Source organism: Rousettus aegyptiacus, unplaced genomic scaffold (assembly GCF_014176215.1).
Source record: "Rousettus aegyptiacus isolate mRouAeg1 unplaced genomic scaffold, mRouAeg1.p scaffold_m13_p_11, whole genome shotgun sequence".
In the NCBI taxonomy this organism is placed as follows: Eukaryota; Metazoa; Chordata; class Mammalia; order Chiroptera; family Pteropodidae; genus Rousettus; species Rousettus aegyptiacus.
In genome coordinates, this window is record NW_023416286.1 from 50,014,976 (window position 1) to 50,037,632 (window position 22,657).

The window sequence follows — 22,657 nt, forward strand, 5'->3', positions numbered from 1 at the left end:
ATCTCCAGGCCTCCTCAAATTATCCACTTAGACATCTAATAAGCATTGGGAGTTTAACATACCAAACTGAGCCCCCTCCCCTCTACATCACTATTCCTGTCACCTCCCCAATCCACTTTATGGCAACTCCATTCTTCCAGTTGCTTAGACCAAAATGAGTGACAATCTTCCTTTTTTCCAATGCAGCAATGAATCCTGTGGGCTGTCACTTCAAATGTGTCCACCACTGAGGGCTCCTCAGCTTCCACTGCTACCGCTTGGCTCAGATGCCTCCTCTTGCCCAAATTTTGGCTCTCTTCCTAACTGACTTTGCCCTTACTCCCTTTCTGTTTATTCTTTAAGAAGCACTGTGATCCTGTAAGAAAATAGGTCAGATGTGTCCCAACTTCACTGACAATAAAAGTTTAATGGTGTCCTGAAAACTTTTCTGGTTTGGCTCCCAGAGTCTTCTCTGAAAGTTTTTCCTTGAAACTCTCATTTCCACCACCTGTTATGCTTCCCCAGGTGACCCCCCCACCCCTCTCCCCCAGAACCTGGCAACATATCAAAGTTACTGGTGCAGGGCTTGCAGCCCAGCCATGTTTCCCACTCTGCTCATCACGAAGCACAACTCTCTGTGTACCATGACCGTCTACCTCCTGCACCCATGGTCTCTGTCTGAAAAAAACCCTGAGCTGTGTCCTCCATGCTTATTTGGTCCTCAGCCTTATTGAATCCCAACTGCTCCAGTGCTAACTCACGCTCAAGCACACCTCCCATCACATTTTCCTTCCTTGTCTACCTCCCTACCTCCCTACTGGGCTTAGTGGAGTTACCTCCAAAATAAATGACTTGAACCCACTAAACAGACCCTGAAACAAGGACACGGGTTCAAATCGTTTCTTTTCTGACAGGTATAACATTATAAAATCTTGGAGTTGAAAGAGGCCTAAGATGGGGTTGAGCCTTATTTTCTTCTCAGTGCAGAAACCCTAGATGACATTCCTGACAGGTAATCAGTCATTTCCCTCTCCTTGTGTTATTCTTGTGACGGAGATTTGCAACTTTGCACAGCCTGTTCCTCTGCTAGAGATCTCAGTTGGCTCCATTGGACAAACATTTCTAAGAGAAAGCTGACTCCAGGAAGAACATACATAGTGAGGGAGGCTGGCCTCACCTGCAGCTCCAGGAGGGACAACTCAGCCACCACCATGCTGTTGAATGGTTCAGGACTCTTTTAATGACACGTGAGGGAGGCTTGCAAGGCTCATGGAAGGGTTTTTCCAGTCCTCCTAAGAAGTCTTTTGGAAGTAACTCACTCAGTAGACAAAAGTAAGTTCTCCAGCAATCAGCCCAGGGCTCTAACGGGTGCCAACATGGAGACAAAACTAATGCAAGATGAATGAGCAGGGAGACCAAGAGAACTCGAGGCTGATGACACAGTGGACTCCTGGCTCCTCCAGTCATGAGGCAGCCCTGCCTCTGGACTTAATAATCATTAGGAGCCACCAAATTTCCTTATTAATTAAAATAGTTTAGTTCAGGGATTTTACTATTCTACTGGCACATGCACAATATCCAGGAAGGTTCTACCATAGACATATTTTTAAGGAATAAGTTGACAGTGAAAGAGCTTCTAATGATACAGCTGGTATATGGTATGATCACCTATCCATGGCACCCCTAATCTCTCATTACAGTGAATTCTGACCTTCAATAATCTTTTTTGAATTTTATAAATAAATGTTTAGTAAGAAAATATAGAGAATAGCTTTATTTTTTTTTTAAAATAAATCAACAGGATTTACCAATTTATTCTGGGATCTACTTGCAGCTATAAAAAATTCATTACATAAATTTTGAATTAATCTGCTCTTAGGTATATAAATTTCATTTTCTTCATTACAGATTACCACTTGTCCCTACATTTTGCATTTTATAGTTTAAATCACCCTACACTTAATTTTTATAAAGAACAAAGTGTTGTCTAAACTCACAAACAAATATGTTTATTTAACACAATCAAGAAGTTCATAGATACAGTTCAAGTTATAATTCAAAATTGAAAAGAATGTATATTGTTAAGTATCCAAAACCTAAGGAAGTAACTATGATTTAATTTTAGCAGATATATTACCCATACGTACCTGACTAGAAAATTAATCCTGGCATTATTGTGGATCTTAAGCACCACTATGAATCTTCAACATTTAAAAAATGATATTCGAAGCTGCAAATCAGGACACAAAGTCTAACAGTGGAAAAGGCTGTTGAAATCTGAACTCTGTTAAACTATTTCACACATTGAGTAGTCAGATCTTCTGTGGTCTTCAAACTTCAAGCCATGATTTCCTAAAAATACATAAATTTAAACAAATCAGTTTACTCATAAAATGTGAGTTGCTTATACAAGCACTGCTGGAAAAAGAAAAAAGAAAAGAAAAAAAAAGAAAAAGAAAGAAAGAAGTAGGCCCATGAGTGAGGTAACTAGAGTTGGAGAAAATACTTGGCCTCCTCAACAATTCCTCCTACAAAACAGCTCCCCTGAATTAGCTCTGTACACTCTGTCTTTGGAGAAAAGAAGCGATGACTTTTTAAAGGCCACATTAAAATGTGTGCTCTCTACAAGGGTGCTAGTGAAGGGAGGACCGGGGTCTACAGCAGACTTGGGAAAGTTTTAATCGTTGAACTCTGCACAGCCGTGGCTGGGGCGGAGCAGCAGGGAAGGAACTGCCTTTGCAGAATCAAGCCAGCCTGCAGGCATTCTTGATCTGAGGAAAACACTTTAATTAATATGTAAAACAGCAGTTGGAAGAAAAGCAAGGTTAATTTCCAAACCACATCACTGCAGGCAGTATCCAGGTTATGAAACCCAGGGACACTTATGGGAGTTCCTATTTAAAGGCACAGAGGTGCTTTTGTGCGTTAGCAGCTTCTAAGATGCTCAAAGCCCTTTTATCAGCCCCCCCACAATGGTATTCCTCTTTTTGTGTTTAAAACATTCCCTTTGACTGGCAATAAGTTGTTTTTACTTTGCAATGCACTCTCCACTTTGTGAAACCACCGAGGGCCTCCCAGTGGCCTAAAAGCAGCTGTTGATGGGGGCAGAGAGTTGCTGGATTTCTTTCTCTTTCTTGTTGCTGCTTTCTTTGTTCCTGCTACCAGCTACCTTTGGAATGTGTCTTAGGCTGCTCAGGAAACTGTTCTGTACTTGCCTGGGGTGAAACTATAGCTCATTTCCTGGGCAGAGGTCTCAAACCCTGACCTGGGCAGAATGTGTCACATTCTCACTGTGCCAGAGATCAGCCTCTGGGGTCCTCCAAGGTGAGGTTTATGAAGAAACAGAGCTGATAACTCTTTCTTAGAACTGAAGCTGCTTTATTCAGTGCCTGAAAGATTAACCCAATTAAAGAACACGTGCAGCTTCCTGAAGACTTGCCAACCTGTGAATGCATGTGCACCTCCTGATTCCCACCTTCTCAATGGCTCACAAATACTTCAAGGGCAAGTAGTCTGCAAACTGCCCTCCCTCTTAAACATCCTGTGAAGGAAAAGCCAGAAACTTGTGGGTGATGCCATGTTCCTCCTACCCCTTATTAACCAATAAAATTCCCAATCGTAGCCACCGAACACCCAAGTATCTCCAAAATATATGAACATATTCTTGGGTCACGAACTTCTTTAAAAGTTAAAATTCTCCCCAGGAAAAAAAGCATATATACAAAATTTTGCACACTTTTCATGAATTTTCAAATACTCCTTTCTAGCCCAGTGAAGATGTCTCTCCGTTCTTCTGTCTCATTTGCTCTGCTATTGCCTCCATTTGGGGCTCCACTCACCACCTATCTCTTGCCTGGACTGTTACTATAATCCCCCAGGCCCTGGCACTGGTTTCCTTCCCATCTAGAATGATGGCAGAATTGTCCTGCATGTCCAAGGGCTCCTGACAGCCTTTGAAAACAAGTCCGATCCCTAGATTGGCGTCATGGTCCTGTACAGTTCCTTTCTTGCTCTGAGCACACCTAATGCCTCGGGTTTTCCTAAACTTGCTCATTTTTTTTTTAATTTTTCATATTATATATACATAATTTTTTTAAACATTTTATTTTTTTATTTCCCCCTTCCCCCTCCCTTCTGGTAACCACTAGTTCATTGTCCACGTCCATGAGTTTCTGTTTGTTTGTCCTGTTCATTTGTTGCTTTTAGGTTTATATCCCACATATAAGTGATATCATGTGATTTTCAACCTTTTCTGTCTGGCTTATTTTACTTAGTATGATTATTTCAAGGTCCATCCGTGTTGTTGCAAATGGTATTATTTCATCTCTTCTTATGGCTGAGTAATATTTCATTGTATATATGTACCACAGCTTCTTTGGCCAATCATCTATCATAGGACACTTCGGTTGCTTCCACGTCCTGACCACTGTGAATAATGCTGTTATGAACATCAGTGTGCAGATATCTTTTCAAATATGAGTTTTCAAGTCTTTGGGGTAAATACCTATTAGAGGGATTGCTGGATCATATGGTAGGTCAATTCTTAGTTTTTTTGAGGAAACTCCATACTGTTTTCCATAGTGGCTGTACCAATTTTCAGTCTCACCAGCAGTGTATGAGGGTTTCTATTTCTCCACATCCTCTCCAGCATTTGTTATTACTTGCCCTGTTGATTATAGCCATTCTAACAGGTGTGAGATGGTATCTCATTGTGGTTTTGATTTGCATTTCCCTAATAGCTAGCAATGTTAAGCATCTTTTCATAATTTGTTGGTCAATTGTATGTCCTCTAGGGAGAAGTGTCTGTTCAGGTCTTCTGCCCATTTTTTGATTGGATTGCTTGTTTTTTTTTTGTTGTTGTTATTGAGTTGCACGAGTTTTTTGTATATTTAGGATGTTAAGCCCTAAAACTTGCTTATTCCGTCTTCCAGCTTCTTCTCCCAATATATCCTGTTGTCTCTCTTCTCTGACTGGATAGCTCATATTTGGTCATTCTCATTCCCTCCGGTTACAATCCTTGCTCCTCTGATGGAATCCTATGCCCCCAGGTATATGCTGGAGCACCCTGTGCCTATCTCCCTTAGTATATTCTAAAGTGTTGTCACTGTTGGCAGAGTGTCTGCCTCTTTCACTCGACTTGGAATGTCTTCAATCACAGATTCTGTCTTCTATGTCCTGATCTCAAAGCCTCCAGGGCAGTGGCAGCCCCCGATGTTTCTATTGGTAACCTATAGTGAGTGAGGTGGTTATCCAGAGAGGGTACTTATTTCGAAGCTGAATTTCATAGCAAGTACAATGTTCCAACTTATAGTCTATGTATATTTGGTGTAGTTTGAGGGATTGGAGAATATTCAGGGCTGGGGCTAAACCCCAGTCTGACTCTGCAACTACTCCCTTGGGAATTCTTATTGCCTCTGTGCACAGTCACACTGCTTGACATGTAAGGTGCTCATTTAACATTTGTTGGGAGAATAGATAAAAGTCTCTGGAGAGATATAGCACAGACCTATGGGTGGATAGAAAGAGCAGAACTCAGAAGTTAGAAGCCAGGGGTTCCAGCCAACCTCTGCCAAGAGCCACATGATCTCATTCTCTCTCCCTCTCTCTCCCTCCCTCTCTTCCTCTCCCTCTCTCATACACACACACACACACACACACACACACACACACACACACACACCCCTGCACCAATGAGCCTCCCTACTTTTCAAGGATGTTGGCTCATAGGTTATCCCTTGTATCTTCACTTTTTCATTGGTTCGTACTCATTTATTTCTCCATTCAGTATATAAGATGCGGCAATCCCCCTGCTCCCAGAATAAGCCCTCTTCCAGGTCAGGCTCTACATTAACCACCTGCCATCCATGCCTTTTATCTCACGGTATCCCTCACCTTTAAGATACTTGCTTGTAGCATCTACTAAATCGCTTACCAGCTTAGTTTGGCTCCTGTCTCCCCATTCTGATGAAATAGCTCATGAGCTTTCTCGATTGGGAAACTCAAAGAACCTTTATAATCCCACACCTTTTGACCTCTAGGTATTTTAAACTATTGACCACCTTCTGTGTCTTTGGGAACACTCTGCAGAGCTGAACACCACACAAGTAAGCTCTGCCTCCTCATTTATTGTTCTCTTTACTCTGCTCTCCTAAGGCATCTTTCTGGGACGTTCTTCCTCAACTCACTTAGCAAAAGTAAAGATATGTTTTATTTCCAAGATTTTGTTTTCTTTCATTTTCTCTTCTTTGCTACTGTTTTATGTTTTTTTTTTTTTTTTTTAATTATGGTGTTATCCAATGACCAGATCTACACTTCTAGCCCCACTCACCTCTCTGTTGCCCAGACTCTTCTGCTAACTGCTTTCTTCTTAGCTCTCCTGTATGACAGGCAACTCCGATTTCATATGCCTAGCAGTATGTTCCACTGTGTAGCACTCGCAGTGTCATATAGTCCTTCCATTTGGGTTGCTTTGGATAGCCTCTTCCTTGCAAGCATCAAGGGGATGTCTTGCCTCACCTATAAATAAACAAAAAACAAAACTAAAGACCTCAAAGGAACTTATGTATTGAAATTCTATCATTATGAAATACTCAAATTTGCTTGAAATTTATTTTTTTTTGAAAAAAAGATTTTATTTCCCTTATTATAATCAAAGTCTATGCAAAAAAAAAAAGAAAGAAAGAAAGAAAGAAAGGAATTTACTGGTTCATGAAACTAAAAACTCCATGGATTGATCTAGAGCAGTGCTACTCAAATGGCATCCGCATCGGACTCCCTTGGAGGGCTTGTGAAAAGATGTCATTGGACCCTAGTCTGAGAGTTTTTAATTCAGTGAGTCTGGATTAAATGAGAATGTGCATTTCCAAAAAGGTCCCAAGTGATGTTGATGCTGCTGTTCCAGGGATTCCACTCTGAGGACCGCTGGCCCAGAAATTCTGGCACTGCTGGAACCCTGTTTTCAGCGAAACTCCCAGGAAGCTATTTCTCTCTTCACTTCTCCATTTTGTATTCCTCTGTGTTGGTGCCCTGATACAGTAAGCTCCTGGCAGTCCCAGGCTTACATTCCCTTCAGAGTTAGTAATTCTAGAAAGAGATTTTCCCAACATCTATACAAATCTCCCCCCAAAATGACTCTGGCTCTCTGTAAGTCATGCTCAGTCCTTTGGGTACCCTGTCAGGTAACCTTTATGTGACAGCTTCACTAATGACAGTTCTCCTGCTTACCCATAATTCAGAATCCTATTTAAGGAAGGAATGCAGAGCAAACAAAATTTTACATGTATTAATATATAGTGAGCTGAGCAACATACTCAATTTCTCTGAATCTCAATTTACTTTTCTAGTTAATTGGTTCAATAAGGCCTGCATTTCAGGATCATTGTAGGTATTAGAAATGTAACCTGCTTAAAATACCCTACACATTGCCTGCAACATAAAATATGTGGAATAAAAGATATTAAGGAAAACTTACTTTGTTCTGGACTCCCACTTCTCCCAGTAAAGGTGGTTCATTAGATCCCTGGCAACAGAATGGGTAGACCTGAATTGAGGATACCCATGCTATCATTTGTCCTCACCCATCTCTTGCTCCTCGACCCGTTATCACACCCTTTTGATCCATTCATGTGAGGACTGAGGTTCTCCATTAGAAAACGATGCATATGTTTAGGAAACACTCATCCATTTAGCACAAATTAAGTATGTGCATTTCTTTGGTCACAGATGCTGGGGCTCAAATGAGACTCTTTCCTGTTGCCAAGATTCGCATGGCTCTCACGACTGCTTCCATGTTGAAGTCTTCTCCAAGGCTCTGGTCTTTTATAGGTCTGCAAGGGTTTTGTGAGATCAAAATCTCCCTCCTGTTGTAGCTGACAATTACATCTCTTCAGCTCTTTCTTGTATGTCTCTCCTCTGAGGTCTGACACAAAGTGTTCCTCATGAAGCTTATATTAGGGTAATATTAGGGTGCTCATTTATTTGAGAGGAGGGATGGATCAAAGATCTCCATATCCTTTGCTCCTCAGTTGTGGACTCCCCTCTACCACAGTAACCTGGAGGAGAATCATAATAATAACTGTTATTTGCTGAGTATTTATGTGCTGGCATTGAATCCTCACAAAGTCCACAAGGTAGGTCTTAAATTTTACAGATGAGTAAACTAAGGCTTTGTGACATAAATGTCTCTACGAAGCATGGCAGAGCCCAAGAGCCAACTCTACTCTGGTCTGTGAATGCAGACCTCCTGCTAGGTGCACAGGTCTTTAGCTCTCCCCAGACCTGTGCTGAATTTCTCCCATGTAGAACCTGAACACTAAATTGTTGATGTTGCTGTGTTGTTCTGAATTGGATTACATGTAAATTATCTTTCTCTCCAATATTCAGTGCGATTTCTGGCAGTCACTGAAGACTCATTGCCTAATTGTTGCCACTGGTGATTTTCTCAAATCACTGTTCTGGGCCCTGGGCCATCAACCGATTCACCATGCTAAAGAGATGCCTTTATCAGTGCGAGGCAACCTCAGGTAAGCCACATTCTGATTCACCTCTGATTTTAAGCACTAAATTAATTTTAGAGGTTGCATAAGGAAAGGTTGGCCCTCTATTTTCACTGAGAGTGACAGCCACAGCTCAACTGGTAGGGACGGGGGGCAGGCTCTACCTTTGTCCCTGCCCTCACCCCACTTCTGCTTTCATCAAACCAGAGCTGCATTTGGGTGGGTAGAGAGTCTTGATCCAATGCCATTGGCAAGCACTTGACTTAGAATTGCCTGAAGATTAGAATACTGGACTTTAAATCTCAAAGAGTCCTATCATCTTGGCATAAAAGTTTCATACCATGAAACTTGCGCACCACTTCCTTTCTTGGCATATACACGTATGTACTTGAGTTAAATTTTAATGCTTTAGAAAAGTTAAAAATAACTTTTGGGGCCTTCTCGTGTTTCTTATATCTCCTCTGCAGTTCTGCCATTATCCTATATATGGATCTGAAGCAAATGAATGAATGAATGAATGAATGAGTGCTCTGAACCTAATTAAGTCAAACAATTGAGGATAGAAATGATGATAAATATATAATCTAATTTCTCTTTTGGTCAATTAGAGTTTCTTAAAAATTTGAGACTAATGGGAAAGTACTCACAATTTATGCAGAAAATAAACCAGATGGTTCTGGATATCTGACATCGCAATGGATACCAATCCTTACTTCTCTGAGAAGATTGAAAATAGCTCACTCCAAACCTAGCACCGTAACTCTGTGACTGTGGAAGTTAGTGCTGTGTCTTGAGCTGAATGGTTTCAGCTAAATGATGGTCACTTCTGCTGAAGTTTTATTAGACACCCACTGGGGGAGAACAAGGCATAAGTTATAGTGGTACTGCAAACCATTTTGTCTAGCCACCTTTCTTACTTGCTTGTTCCTCCACTTCTATTTTTTTAAAAGGATATATTACCTGAGGAGGGGGAACACCCATTACCATTTGACTAGATGTTGAATTTAAGGAAGCCTGGAGGTGACAAGAGGGAACCTCATGATTGAATATTGCCTATTAATGAAAGTGCATATAAATCAAGGCTCACATGGCTCTTATATGAATAAAATATTATACCTGGAGGCAGGAGGATGTGATATATTTTACTATCTTCATTAATCTGCAAGTCTGCTGTTCAAGGCTGAGACCACTCATCACTGTATAGAAGAGACGGTCTCTTCTATGTCTTGTGTCTCAGGTCAAGAAAATGTTCTTTCTTTAGTAAGACAAATCTCTTCTCTGATAAACACTTGACTTAATTTTTTCCAGGATTTACAAAATTACTTAGATGTATTCAGGTTCAGGGGTTGGTTAAGTACTCAAACCGTATCTTAAGGCTACTGCTGCCCAGCATTCTATATTTTATAATGATTATATTTTACTCAGTTATAGTCAGTTACAGATATGCTGTAATTGTAAAGACCACTGTGAAGTCAATATAGTAACTGACTGGATCTACAGATGTGCTGCCCAGGCTGCTTACCATGGTCACAGGCCAGGCTTTATAAATAAAGGGATGCAAGAAAGGTCAAAGCTTAAGGCCAGGTCTTTGGTGAGGCAGTTATTACGAATTCTGGAAAATTCGATACATTAAATATTTTGGTATGGCCCAGTCAAACAGTGTTCATGACCCAGTTTGACAGTTATTCAGGATGTACTATAAGGTGATTTTTCTTTTAAACTATCTTATCAACCAAGCAGTTTCTTCCATGTGGCCATCTGCTCAGTTTTGCAGCCCTCAGCTGTTCTTGGAGCTAAAAAAAATCTTGCTATGGAAAAATCAATGCACTCCTCCTATAGACATAGATTTAATGTGTCACAGGAATAGGTGCCATAGAAATAACTAAATTGATAACACTGATTATATCTCCATTTGACTGAGAGATCCTAGGGTAAGTAAAACGTGGCTCAATGTAGGGTCAGATTATTTGGATATTGCTTTGATAATGAATTCAGCAATTTTAAAAAGTAGAATAAGAAACATAACATTTCACACTGAAAAAGATTTCAGATATTTTTTTCTGTAGTAATGTCTTGTTGAGATTATTTTCCTGGTATTCTTAAAATTATAGTTCTGTTTGTAGTTTCAAAAATAAAATCTTTGAATTGGCTCCATTTGGGGTTCAGCAAATTAGTGCAGTTTGTTCTGGTTTATAAGTGAAGTTCTGTTTGGTACAAGGCCCAGGAGTCGATGCCATGTTTGTGAACAGGGTCCACTTTCATCCGAGCACGTAAATAACAGAAAAAGCTATTTGGCAGCACCCCTCCATAACTGCCCGCCCCCCTCACATTGCATTCACATCCACAACTCTGAATTTGTACCTAGAGGTGAAAGCAGGGCTTCTACAGTCTAGATTTTCAGGGGCTAGCCCAATGAGTGACAGCAAGAGTGCCAGTTAGTGGATGAGGATGCTGGACTTCTGCTCATAGCCCTAGCACATCTGCTGAAGTGTTGAGGCACACATTTGTCAGTGCTGGTGTTTGTCATTGGAACAATGCAGAGATTTCTAAAGCAGAAGGCGCTGATTAGCATGGCTGAAAAGCGGTCAGGTGCTAGGCAGTGCCCTCAATCCTTCCATGAACTCAGCGGTTAAGGAGATCTGCTACAGGCCATGTTGCCCTTTCACATTTGAGGAAAATCAGACTCATAAAGGACTCACGTTTGAAAGTCATGTGACAATAAGTGGTGGAGTTTATTCAAAAGGTTTTTGGCTCCCAAGTGGTTCTGCTTTTCATCTTGTAGCCTCTGTAAGTACTGGTAGACAATAGCATATAAATTGTAAACTTCAGCATTTTCATAGGTCAAACACCTGTGAAAACCGCAGTAGTATAATTGTAAAAATCTCACATAAATAAAATATTTTCATATGGTAAAACCAATTAACAGAAACCACTTTTATTTAAAACCTAGTCATATTATTGGCCAAGCAGCATTTTTGTTAAATAACCATATCTAGCAAACCTGTTACTTTTTGAGGGGTGGGGGCATAATCCCTCATTCTTGCTACAGAAATGGCTTTTTCTGGATAAAAAGCAGACCGTGGAGCTAGTATTTAGTTTTTTGTTCACCAGAACTGGGCAAAGCCTCTTCACCTCACCCCAAGGAGGTGGGTAAGACACTGTCCATGCCATCAAGTAGAATCAAAAATTTCAATTAGTGACTCCCTTACAATCTATGTATAAAATGAAATTTATGTAGATCTCTATTTTTCATTTACTTCAAATTACTTAAATCGATCAGATAATAGTAATATGCTGCCAATGCAGAATATGAATAAAATAAATAAATGAAGTATTTACAGCAGCTATGATTATTAATTTTAGTATGCAGTAAAACTCTTAGAGTGTGATTTGCTGTAGAGGTGTTTTGGGGGTTTTCTTTTGGCTTTTTCACTTGTTTTCTTTTTAATTAAGAAATAACGTTTCTATTTCATTTTCTTTTTTTTTGTATTTGTGATTTATATTCCTAGATATTTCAATTAGTTTTACCCACTTTCACTTCTAACTCATCTTCCTTAGCTATGTCTTCATATATCATTACAGTCACCCTTAAAGTTAACTAATGGTCCCTTCGAACCCTAGAATAGGTGAATGACCTTTTGAAATAACACACTCTGGTGCAACGCAGCCGGAAAAATCAAATGAACTGACAGCTAAATAAAAAGTGATTGGTTCCGTTGAGGTACACCTGTCAAATCAAGGCTGCCAGCTGGGAGATTCTTATGCGTTTTCCTAAGTGACTGTTATATAAAATATTGAGGCTGTGTGTATCTGTAAGTAACCATTGCTCTGATATTTAAAGAGCCTTTTCTTTTATTTTGCCTTTCCGCAATGGAGAATCAAGAGACCAGAGTTTATATATTGAAATCAAGGAACCAAATCAAACAGTGGCTTATTCTTTAAAGTAAACAGAGCAAAGGCTATTGGTGGCAGATGTAACCAAGAGCTGGCTCCGTGCCGACAAAGAGGAGATTATGAAAACAAAAATCTCTTCCACTAAAATAATTATTTTTAATTTCTGAGCTGCTTTTAACGTGTTTTTTTTTCCATAGAATTTTAAAGGCAAATGATGCTAACAAACGCTAATGAGAAAATGGGAAATGTTGTGTAGATTTTGGGGGGCTCTGACAGTTCGCCCTTCATCCTTTGCCTACATGGACTCTAGCACTCCTTCAAAGCTCTGCTGAGACTTCTCTTCAGGGAGCCTCCCCTCCACCCCCCACCCCTCCGCCACGCTGATCCTTTCCAATCCCCTCTCCTCTGTATTTCTGAAACTCACAAAGTCATGCTGTCAGCGAAACACAGTGCCACTCAGTTTAGCTCTTTCTCTTTAGTTGATACTTTGGCGGACAAAGGCAGATTCTGTCCAAGGTTCATATTTGAAAAACAAAATAAAAACTAGAACACTTTTGATTAACTCTATTCTGTTTTGTGTATCGTCCCTGTCACATCATCTGCCCTAAAAGGAACAGGAGTACTTAACAACTGTGTCTTTCTTTCCACCATAGCCCCCAAGGCCATGCTGAGTCAATTGTGAATGTGTTATGAATGGAAGGATGTGGAAATGTGTCCAGGTGATAGCACTCTGGCTTTAAAAGTTTATTTAGATATTTGGAACAAGATCAGAGACTATCTCCAACAAGTAGTAAAATTCGATCCTTTAGCCAACTAGCCAAAGGTGAACAAGCTGCCTGTAAAATTGCTTCAGTATCATGCCTGCTGCCAGTTCACGGAGAACTTGATCCTCCTCTGAGTTACTATGTGTTTCAGATGCCAGACTTGATCTCTGAGGACTGTGAGTGGTGTGTTGCTGTTGTTGAGCTTCTCAGGTCTGACCCTGGTTGGAGCCATTCTATGTCCTAACAAGTTCTAAGAGGATCAGTTAAACGTGGTGAATAAGTGCCGCAATGGCAGCTGGATGTTTCCTAATGATATCGCTGGACCATGACTGGTCCCTTATCCAAAGACCTTAAACAGAATAAGGTCAAGGAATTCATGTTCCTTTGCTAACACAGGTATTGCTGATTCATCTGTTCACCCTAAAAGCTCTGCATTCCAATAATATTTCTTTTAAACATCACACAAACTATTAATTTTTTTCTGCAACGACAGTAGTCTCTCTCTTTTACTTTTATGAAGTTCTATTGAGAATTGTGAAATTCTCAGTCTCTGTAGTGCATGAGAGATCAGCTATTAATTCTAAGTGTAAAACTAAACTTTCTGGTGACCAACACTGTGATGATACATTTTCATTTAATGGTGACTGTGGGATGAAGATATCATGGTATTGGAAATAGATTTGGTATGAATAATTATTATTAATATACCTAGTGTGTGTGTATAAAATACAAGGATGTATGTGATATAGATACATATAGGATATATATGGGATACATATATACACACCATCAACTGTGAATCAAGTTGTAGGAATAATTTAGGCTGTTTTGCCAAATCAATCAGAGAATTGCACTACTTTTCCCCCAAGATTTCTTTACTCTCTTTTTCTAAAGTTCTTCTACTCTGAATCTCTTTGGTATTGATAAGAGTTTCTGTATGTGATCTATTTACCTGAATTTACTATTGCTCAGAAGAACTTCCAAGCATTTCTTAAGGCAAAAAGAAAAGCATATTTTGTAGAAGGTAGAAGTAGCCCACAAGCTACTTACAATCATATTTATAATTAGCACGATGTTTAGGTATTTTGAATTAGATTTTGTTTGTGTGTCCCATTGATTTTTTAAAAGGTCATTTCTCTTTCTCATTTTTGAGTTGTAATTTAATCATAGTTAGCTAGTAAATATATATGAAGTAATATCATGATTTCTTGGGAAAATGAGTTTGGCCTTCAAAATAAAGCAGATTTTCTCTTGTATTAAAATCAAACAAAACAATATCCTCCCTCCCTCCCTCCCACCAAAAAGAAATATATCTATATATTTAAGTGTAACTAAATATCCACTGAGTCTCTTCTACTCCCAGAAAGCTTTTGTTTCCTTTCTGCTATCAGCTCAGAGACAATGTAATCTAATTCAAAATAGAATCATTTCCTCCTGAACCACCGCTTAGGACCACTTTCTCCGGAGATTCTGAGATGAGGCAGATGGCCAGGCTGTCTCTGCAAGCTGTGGCCTCTACCTGCACTATGGTCTCTACTGGCTCTATAGCCTTCCCAAGAGGAGTGCCTTGAGCTCTTCTCCAGTTTTTGCAAGTGGTGATCCCTAAGCTGCCTAACTCTATCCTGAAAGGTCAAAAATTGTAGAACTTCATATAATTACTGGAAGGAAAAAATACCTTAACATTTTGTGTGCATATGATGTGTGGGCTCTGATCTAGGTGCCTTGTGTATGTTACCCTATTGAATCTTTATTCCAGCTCTGAATATTCAGCTTTGGCCAACCTTGAGCTTCAGGGAGGTTAATTAATTTGCCCAGTCACAGAGCTGGTAGGTTGGGGAGGTGGGAAGGGAACTCTGATCAGTATCAAGACTGTTTTGCTGCAGCGCTCTTTCTGATCTTTCCTCTGTAGCAGAAGTCTTTGCTTTGTCCTTCTATTTCCATGGCCTTAAAACTGCAGACCCTTGATGGGGTTCCTTATTCATGTCGCAAATGTCGGGACACTACCACTTAACCCAGCCCTATTGAATATGAATCCTTAATCATGCTAATATCTTGCCTAATATTTAGCCATTCATTCATTCATTCATTCATGTAGCCACTCATCCCCTTCCAAGTTATGATTACATTTCAGACACTGGGTAAGAATTCCCAGTTTCAAAGACATCATGTCCTTCCCCTGAATGAATAACCACTGCTCCAAAAATGACCATAATAATTATAATAATAATAACAACAATTACTATTTTTATTTATATCAACAGTGATCTGGGTTAAATTATGTTCCCTCCAAATTCACATGTCGAAGTCCTAACCTCAGAATGTGACTATATTTTGAGATTGGATCTTTACCAAGGAAATTTATTTAAAATAAGGTCATTAGGTGTGCCCTAATCCAATACGACCGGTATCTTTCTTTCTAAAAAGAGGAAATTTGGACTCAGAGACATGCACAGAAGGAAGACAACATGAAGAGACACAGGGAGAAGATGGCAATCTACAAGCCAAGGAGGGAAGCCTGGAACAGATTCTCTATTGCGGCCCTTAGAAGGAATCAACTTTGCTGACACCTTAATTTTGGACTTTGAGCCTCCAGAACTGTGACAGAACACCTTTCCATTGTTCAAACTCTGAGTCTGTGGTACTTTGTTATGGAAGCCCTGGCAATGTAATAAAAAGATGTTTAACTAAAAAAATTAAAATAAAAAAATATTAAAAATATATGTCATGTACTTCTTGCCTTCAATATACACATTTATGCTTTTAATGCGCCATCTTGCGTAGATCTCCCCAAAACCTTAATACTACCTGTGCCACTGTGATTTAGAGATGATAAAACTTGCCCCAAACCACACAGATAGTAGGCGGGAAATCCAGAGTTCAAACCCACACCTTGTATTCCAGAGCAGTTGCCCTTAACTGGCATGGTAAATTATTTTTTTCAACCTAGTTTCATGACATCCTCCAATCTGGCTGAATCTGAGCCATAGGTGTCTCCACTGTGAACTGGTCCTATGTTTCAAATGTCAGTGATGTCGTCAAAACAACAATGATGTTTTTCAAATTGCTATAATGTTCAGAGGACATTAAATTAAGTAGAAATCTCAGAATCCCAGTTTCCACGTAGCAGAAAAATCTGCTAGAATGAAGAAGGTAATCTCATTAGTAAGCTGTTACCTCAGAACTCAAGAGCAAATACGGTTGTTGTTATTTCTGGCAACAGAGGATTTTGGTCCTGAACAAAAGCGAGCCTGGTGCAATGAGTATATGCTTTTATGAATAGGTCACTGTTCATGACACACAACCAAATGTTGCTTCAGAATCAGCCTGGCTTCCTGTCATGTGGGTCAGGGGTGGCAGCAGTAAGTTTGTGTGCGGCTGATCTCCAAGGGTGCACGTAGAGATGGAATGTTTCAGGTCTCCTCCCTCTCCGCCCCTCACTGAGGGAACCGAGGATCTTTTTCTCTTGGCAGACCTAGAAATGGACGTTGGGGCAGAATGAAAGTGAGGCTTTGAAAATCAGACATAATAGATTGTATATCAAATTTTGATGAGCTCGTGTTAACAATATGACTTTCAAATTCATCCATTTTGGGTTGAATTTTGGCTTTTGTAAGTGGATTACTCTGACCTTTTTCATGCTATTCAACAATGAATACTTTCTTTGAGATGTATTGATCTTACAAAAATGTTCATGCAAAGATTTCAAGGAAATCAGAATAGATTCATAGTATTTATACAGCTAACTAATAGAATTTTCCCTTAAAACTGTTTAAAATCCAAAATCTAATATAGCAAGAGATCACCTCTCATTTTTGACAGCCTTACTTGAATCAGATCAATTTAATTACTGTTCCTGTCAGTTTTGTGGAATCTTTGTTCTAACAAGGTAAAATAATGGTGAATCCAGGGGCTGTGCTAGTCCTCATTGTATATTTATCTCACCTGACTTGATATTTTGAATTAGGTATGCAATGAGAAAAGGAGCATCCCTCTTCCTTTTTCCTAAAATATGGCGAGTTTTACCAATTAGTTTATACACTTAAACAACTATTCATTTTTAACGGTTAAGATCCTAAACTGACAGCAGTACCTGATTTCTCCTCTGGCAAAGAGAGAGCATGATGGAAAAACTGGAGTTGACAGGGTCTTGTGGGATAAATCGCACACTGGATTGAGGTGGTTTAAGTGATGTAATGGACGTCTGACAAGTAATAAGCATGTTAGTCATAAATGCTAGCTTTCCCCGTCAGTGGACTCGATTCTTACCATGGAATCAGATAATTTTGATCAAAAAGGAACTATCTCATTGTGGCCAAATGTTAAATTTTATGGAAGACAAACCTAGAGCTAAGAGAGACATGGTAACTTGTCCAAGGCCACACAACTAGTAATGGCAACATTGAGATTATAAGCTGAGTCTCCTAATCATTAGTTCAGTGTTTTTCAACAGAATTCCAATATTACTAGTTATTTTATAAATCAAACCCAGCTTGCATGATGCTGTCTTAAAGACATTGGCTGTGCTTGCTCGCCTCGTCACTTCATACCCAGTGTCTGGTGCACAAAAGGAGCTTACCTGCCTGGCAAATTAAAGGATAAAGAACAAACACATTTTCTTTTAACAATAATCACTTTCCAATAATTCTAATATTCATTTAAGAATACTAATAGTTTTGACTGTTCCCTTTTTCATGAATATAGTCACCTGAGGTTGAAAATAGGAAAAACAGAGTAAAATTCATCTCTGTTTTGCTACTTGTTATTAGTGATAGTGAAGAGTTTCACGGCAGCGAAAGATAAAAATTAATGGAGTTGGGAGGTTACTTTTGGTGTCTTCTATCAATGATATATCTGTTCCTCATTATCACAAATGGAAAAGTGGAGGCAACACTGACAAAATTGTATTTATAGCACTTGTCCTCAGCTCCTTTTGGTAATACTTAAGATCATCAGGGTCTAACAATACAGTTACAGACAAAAAAAGTCAATTAAACTTTGAAAAGCTTGTTCAGCTCTATTGCTTCTAGTAAATTTATAGGAAAAAGTGTGAACAACAACTCAAAAATTATTTTCTTAATATAGTATAGTTTCAAAAAAACATTGTGACAGGCTTCTGCCCTAAGTTGATCAATATAAATAGATATTTTCATGTCTAAATTCTATATATACAAAGTGGAAAGAAAAGTTAAAAATAAATTCCTGAAACATGGTGTTGTAATGTATAGCATGGCAACTATAATTAATAATACTTTATATCATATTTGAAAGTTGCTAAGAGTAAATCTTAAGTCTTGATCACAAAAATAATCTTTTGTAATGTAAAAAAATAGATTCTTATACAGATGGCCAGTATACATAGGAAAAGATGCTCAAGATTACTAATCATCAGAGAAATGCAGATTAAAAACCACAACAAGATATCGCCTGGCACCTGTCAGAATGGCTATTATCAGTAAATCATAAAACAAGTGCTGGCAAAAATGTGGAGAAAAGGGAACCCACATATACTGTTGGTATGATTGCAAATTGATACTATGGATAACAGTCTGGAGGTCCCTCAAAAAATTAAAAATGAACCTATCTTTTGACTTAGCAATTGCACTTATTGGTATTTATCCAAAAAAAAAAAAAAAAAAAAAACCCAAAACACTAATTTGTAAAGATCTACATGCTCCATGTTCACAGCAGTGCTATTCTCAGCAGCCAAGATAGGGAAGCAACCTAAATGCCCATCAGCATATAATTGGATAAAGAAGTTTTGGTTTAATATGTATTAAAAATCTGAATAAAGAATGACGATAACTACATATCTATCAATAAGTACTTTAAATGAAAAAGAATTAAATGCTCTAATCAAAAGATAGGATGGCTGAATGGATAAAGCAAGACCCTTACATATACTGCCTACAAGAGACTCACTTTAGATTAAAAGATGCACACAGACTAAAGGTAATGCTGAGTGAAGTAAGTCAGGTAGAGAAAGACAGAAGCCATAGAATTGCTCATATATGTGAAATCTAAAAAGCAAAATAAACAAACAGAAACAAACTCATAGATACAGAAAATATTTTAAGGATTACCACATGCGAGAATGTTAGGGGGTTGGTGAAAAAGGGGAAAGGGATTAAGAAGTACAAATGGGTAGTTACAAAATAGTCATGGTCAATAGATATGAAGTATAGCATAAGGAACATAGCTAATAATATTGTAATAACTATGTACAGTGTCAGAGGAGCACTAGGTTTATTGGGGGTGATCACTTTGTGAGTTATATAGATATCTAATCACTATGTTGTACATCTGAAACTAATATAATATTGTATGCTAACTATAACTGAAAAATTTTAAAAACTATTATTAAAAAAAGAATTTATAGTTCATATATATAATGGAATATTATTCAGTCATAAAAAAAAATTCTACTATTTGCAACAACATGAATGGACCTAGAGGTTATTATGCTGAGCAAAATCAGTCAGACGAAGCAAGATAAATAATATATAATTTCACTTATATGTGGAATCTAAGGAACAACAAGAAAAAACTAATCAAGAACAGAATCACAAATACAGAGGATAATCTAGTGATGGCCAGAGAGGAGGGGGTTTGGGAGACTAGGAGAATGGGATGAAGGGTTAAAGAAGTACAAATTAGTAGTTGATAGACGGTCACAGGGATGGGGAGCATGGCATAGGGAATGCAGTCAACAGTATTCTAATGGCTACGTGGAGAGCCAGAGGGGTGATAGAGTAATCGGGGGATCATTTCATATAAATGTTTAATCAATGTACTGTATGCTTGAAACTAATAATTAAATAAGATGCTTAAAAAATAGATTCCTGAAACAAAAGACAAACTTATTTTTCTATTTCTTTAGCAATATAGTTTTTTTGTAGGGTATCTTAGTTGCTACATTAGAACAATCCGATGAATTTTCAGTGTGTAGATTTATCTGTACTTGCAGTTCTATGAACTGTATTTTTCTCTAAAAATGCATTTATAATGTTTTAAAAGCCTGATCTCATGTGCACAAACACATTTCAGAAAGGGTCTAAACATGTTCAAAGTAAAAAGTCATTAATTTTCAATTGTACTTACAGTTTATTTTCTTTGCCCTCCAAGCTGATACAAGTTACTTCCAAGAAACAGGAAATTGGGCTGAAATTGCTAATATAACAAAGCAGGAACAACAGTTTATTTTTTTTTTTTGGTGAAATGATAGCATTCAAAAGTTGGAAGTCTGGATTGTAGTCCAAAGTGCTCTTGAGCGAGTGAGTTAGTCTGTTTATCAACTAATCACAGATGTGTCGACTAGTTAACCTTTCTCCCCAGACCTAGTCTTCAGGCACTTTGCCTAAATCTCATTCTTTCTTTCAGCTAATCTTTCTGAAAGTGTTAGCTGATAATTTAAGGTGTGACCATTCCCAGGAGTATTGCATTTCGAAACAGGCCTCCAGGTAGAAAATACTTCAATTAAAAGAGCAAGAGAAGGGAGGACAGTTGTTATTTAACTTACTTTAAGTTGAGTTCCAGGCCATTTAACTCAATTTTTAGCTGGAGCCCCCTCTGAGCTCCCTCTACACTTAATTCCCTCCAATTCTGAGAGCCAATGACTCTGAGCAACATTTCCTCCCTTTCAAGCATCACATCACAATAATTTCAGCCTAAAACCTAGTTTGCTCACTGTGTCATAGCTATAGATTGTAGCTGAACAGAAACATTAAAACTATTTAGTTCTTAAATTACATCTTAACAGTGTGTGAAAGAAAGAATTTTTCTTTCCAGGACTATGGACCTGCTACAAATGCTCATGCTTTCATAAATGTAGTTACATGTTTTATGCTTTAAGTTTAAAATGCAATTATACATTTGGTTCCTTTCTTTCTCAGATATTTGGACACAGTTAAATATGAAGCATCTCACATGCCAGAATTTACTCGCTAAGGTATTTTTCTGCTCGAGACTGTATGAACAATCTAGATATCATTTGTAACTATCTATGTTAATATATATCTATATATAGATATATATGCCAACATTTTCAACTTATTCTCATACAATGAGAGTTATAGTAACAATGATTTCTATGTTTAAAAACAAATGTTTCTGGAATTCTTTCTATGCTCAGCCAACACTAGACATTAGGTATACAACCAGGAATGTATATATAGCATTTTAGTTCATGAAGGCTTCTTTTATCACATTTCAATCTTTCTCCTTTTTTTCTCCTTCAGAAATAGCAAATGATAAAATGAATGTGTACAACTATGCTGGTAATTTAGGGAGATATGCTCAGTTTTAGGTTTCTTTAGTTAGGGTTACAGTGGTCTACTTTTAACTTGAATTGGTCGAAGACTACAACAGTATGAGAATATGCTTCCTAAAATGACTTTGTCATGTATAGTTAATATTCACATGCTCAGATGGACTATAGACATTCCGGTATAGATGGTCTACTTTATGGACTGTATTAGAAGTGAAGGAGTTCACAGCAGTTTGCTTTCCCAACCTGTTCCATCTAATTAATTGATTAGAATGATCTATACCCAGGTGTAAAGATCTATTTTGGTATACGAGAAAAATAAAATCAGTAGTCTTGATTTGCAAAATTTGATGAATGATTCCATGTAATTTAGTTTCCATATACTTACATTTATTCCTCTGTCTTTTCTGAATAATACTGTTTTTATGTTTGGGTTTAAAAAAATGGCTTTCTCCCTGAAATGATATGGAAACTTTCTGTTCAGCAGATAGTTACATGATAGGATAGAAGGTTTTGCATAGCATTCCCCAATTCTAGGGTGCTAGCCTCCCAAATGACCTGGGGCACTTACCAATATTTCATGCTCCTAGACAACTGCAGCCACCTGCTAGAAAACAATTTTAAAGATGTCCTAGTCACCTGGTTTTCAGTTTTCATTGTTTTCTTCTGAGTGTTACTCAATAAGCCAATTTTGAGTGCCATGTTTAGTTATTAATGGATATTGTTTTTCCACCCTCATTTAAAAGCATTTTAATGAGAAATTTTTTAAAAATTACAGAAGGAGAGAGCAGGGTGTAAGGTGTAGCCATATACATATCACCTAGTTAAAGCAATGATAAACTCATGACCAGTCTTGCTTTATGAGCATTCCTCCACCCAGGGTTAAAATGAGTAGAAGAGTTAATGCTTGGAAGAGTGGAGAATTAATGAATTAATAATCTTGGTGAGCAGTCGTGTGTGTGTGTGTGTGTTTGTGTGTTTGTGTGTGTGTGTGTGTGTGTGTGTGTGTGAAAGAGAGAGAGAGAGAGAGAGAGAGAGATTTATAGGATTAGGGCTTCATTAGTTCCTCCTTTAAAAGATATTTTAATATGCAGTATATCTTGTGGATCCTTGCAATATTAGTATCATAAGCATGGCTCCAGAAAATTTTAAGCCCACATTTTAATTTTAAATTTAATGACTTAATGTGTTTATTTGCAAGATGTCAGATATCCATGCGTAAACAAAATAATACAGTAAACTTTCTGAAGTTTGTAGATCTA

At 38.2% G+C, this 22,657-nt stretch overlaps 1 long non-coding RNA gene across 1 annotated transcript; it reads right to left on the reverse strand.

The window, feature by feature from the left end:
- Positions 1–1,750: 1,750 nt before the first annotated feature.
- Positions 1,751–20,349, reverse strand: LOC107511113. Its single transcript, XR_001597002.2, has 5 exons — positions 20,231–20,349; positions 16,307–16,604; positions 7,451–8,030; positions 6,308–6,495; positions 1,751–2,331 (listed from the first exon to the last, which is right to left on the reverse strand). It is a non-coding gene; the product is annotated as an uncharacterized LOC107511113 (long non-coding RNA).
- Positions 20,350–22,657: the final 2,308 nt, after the last annotated feature.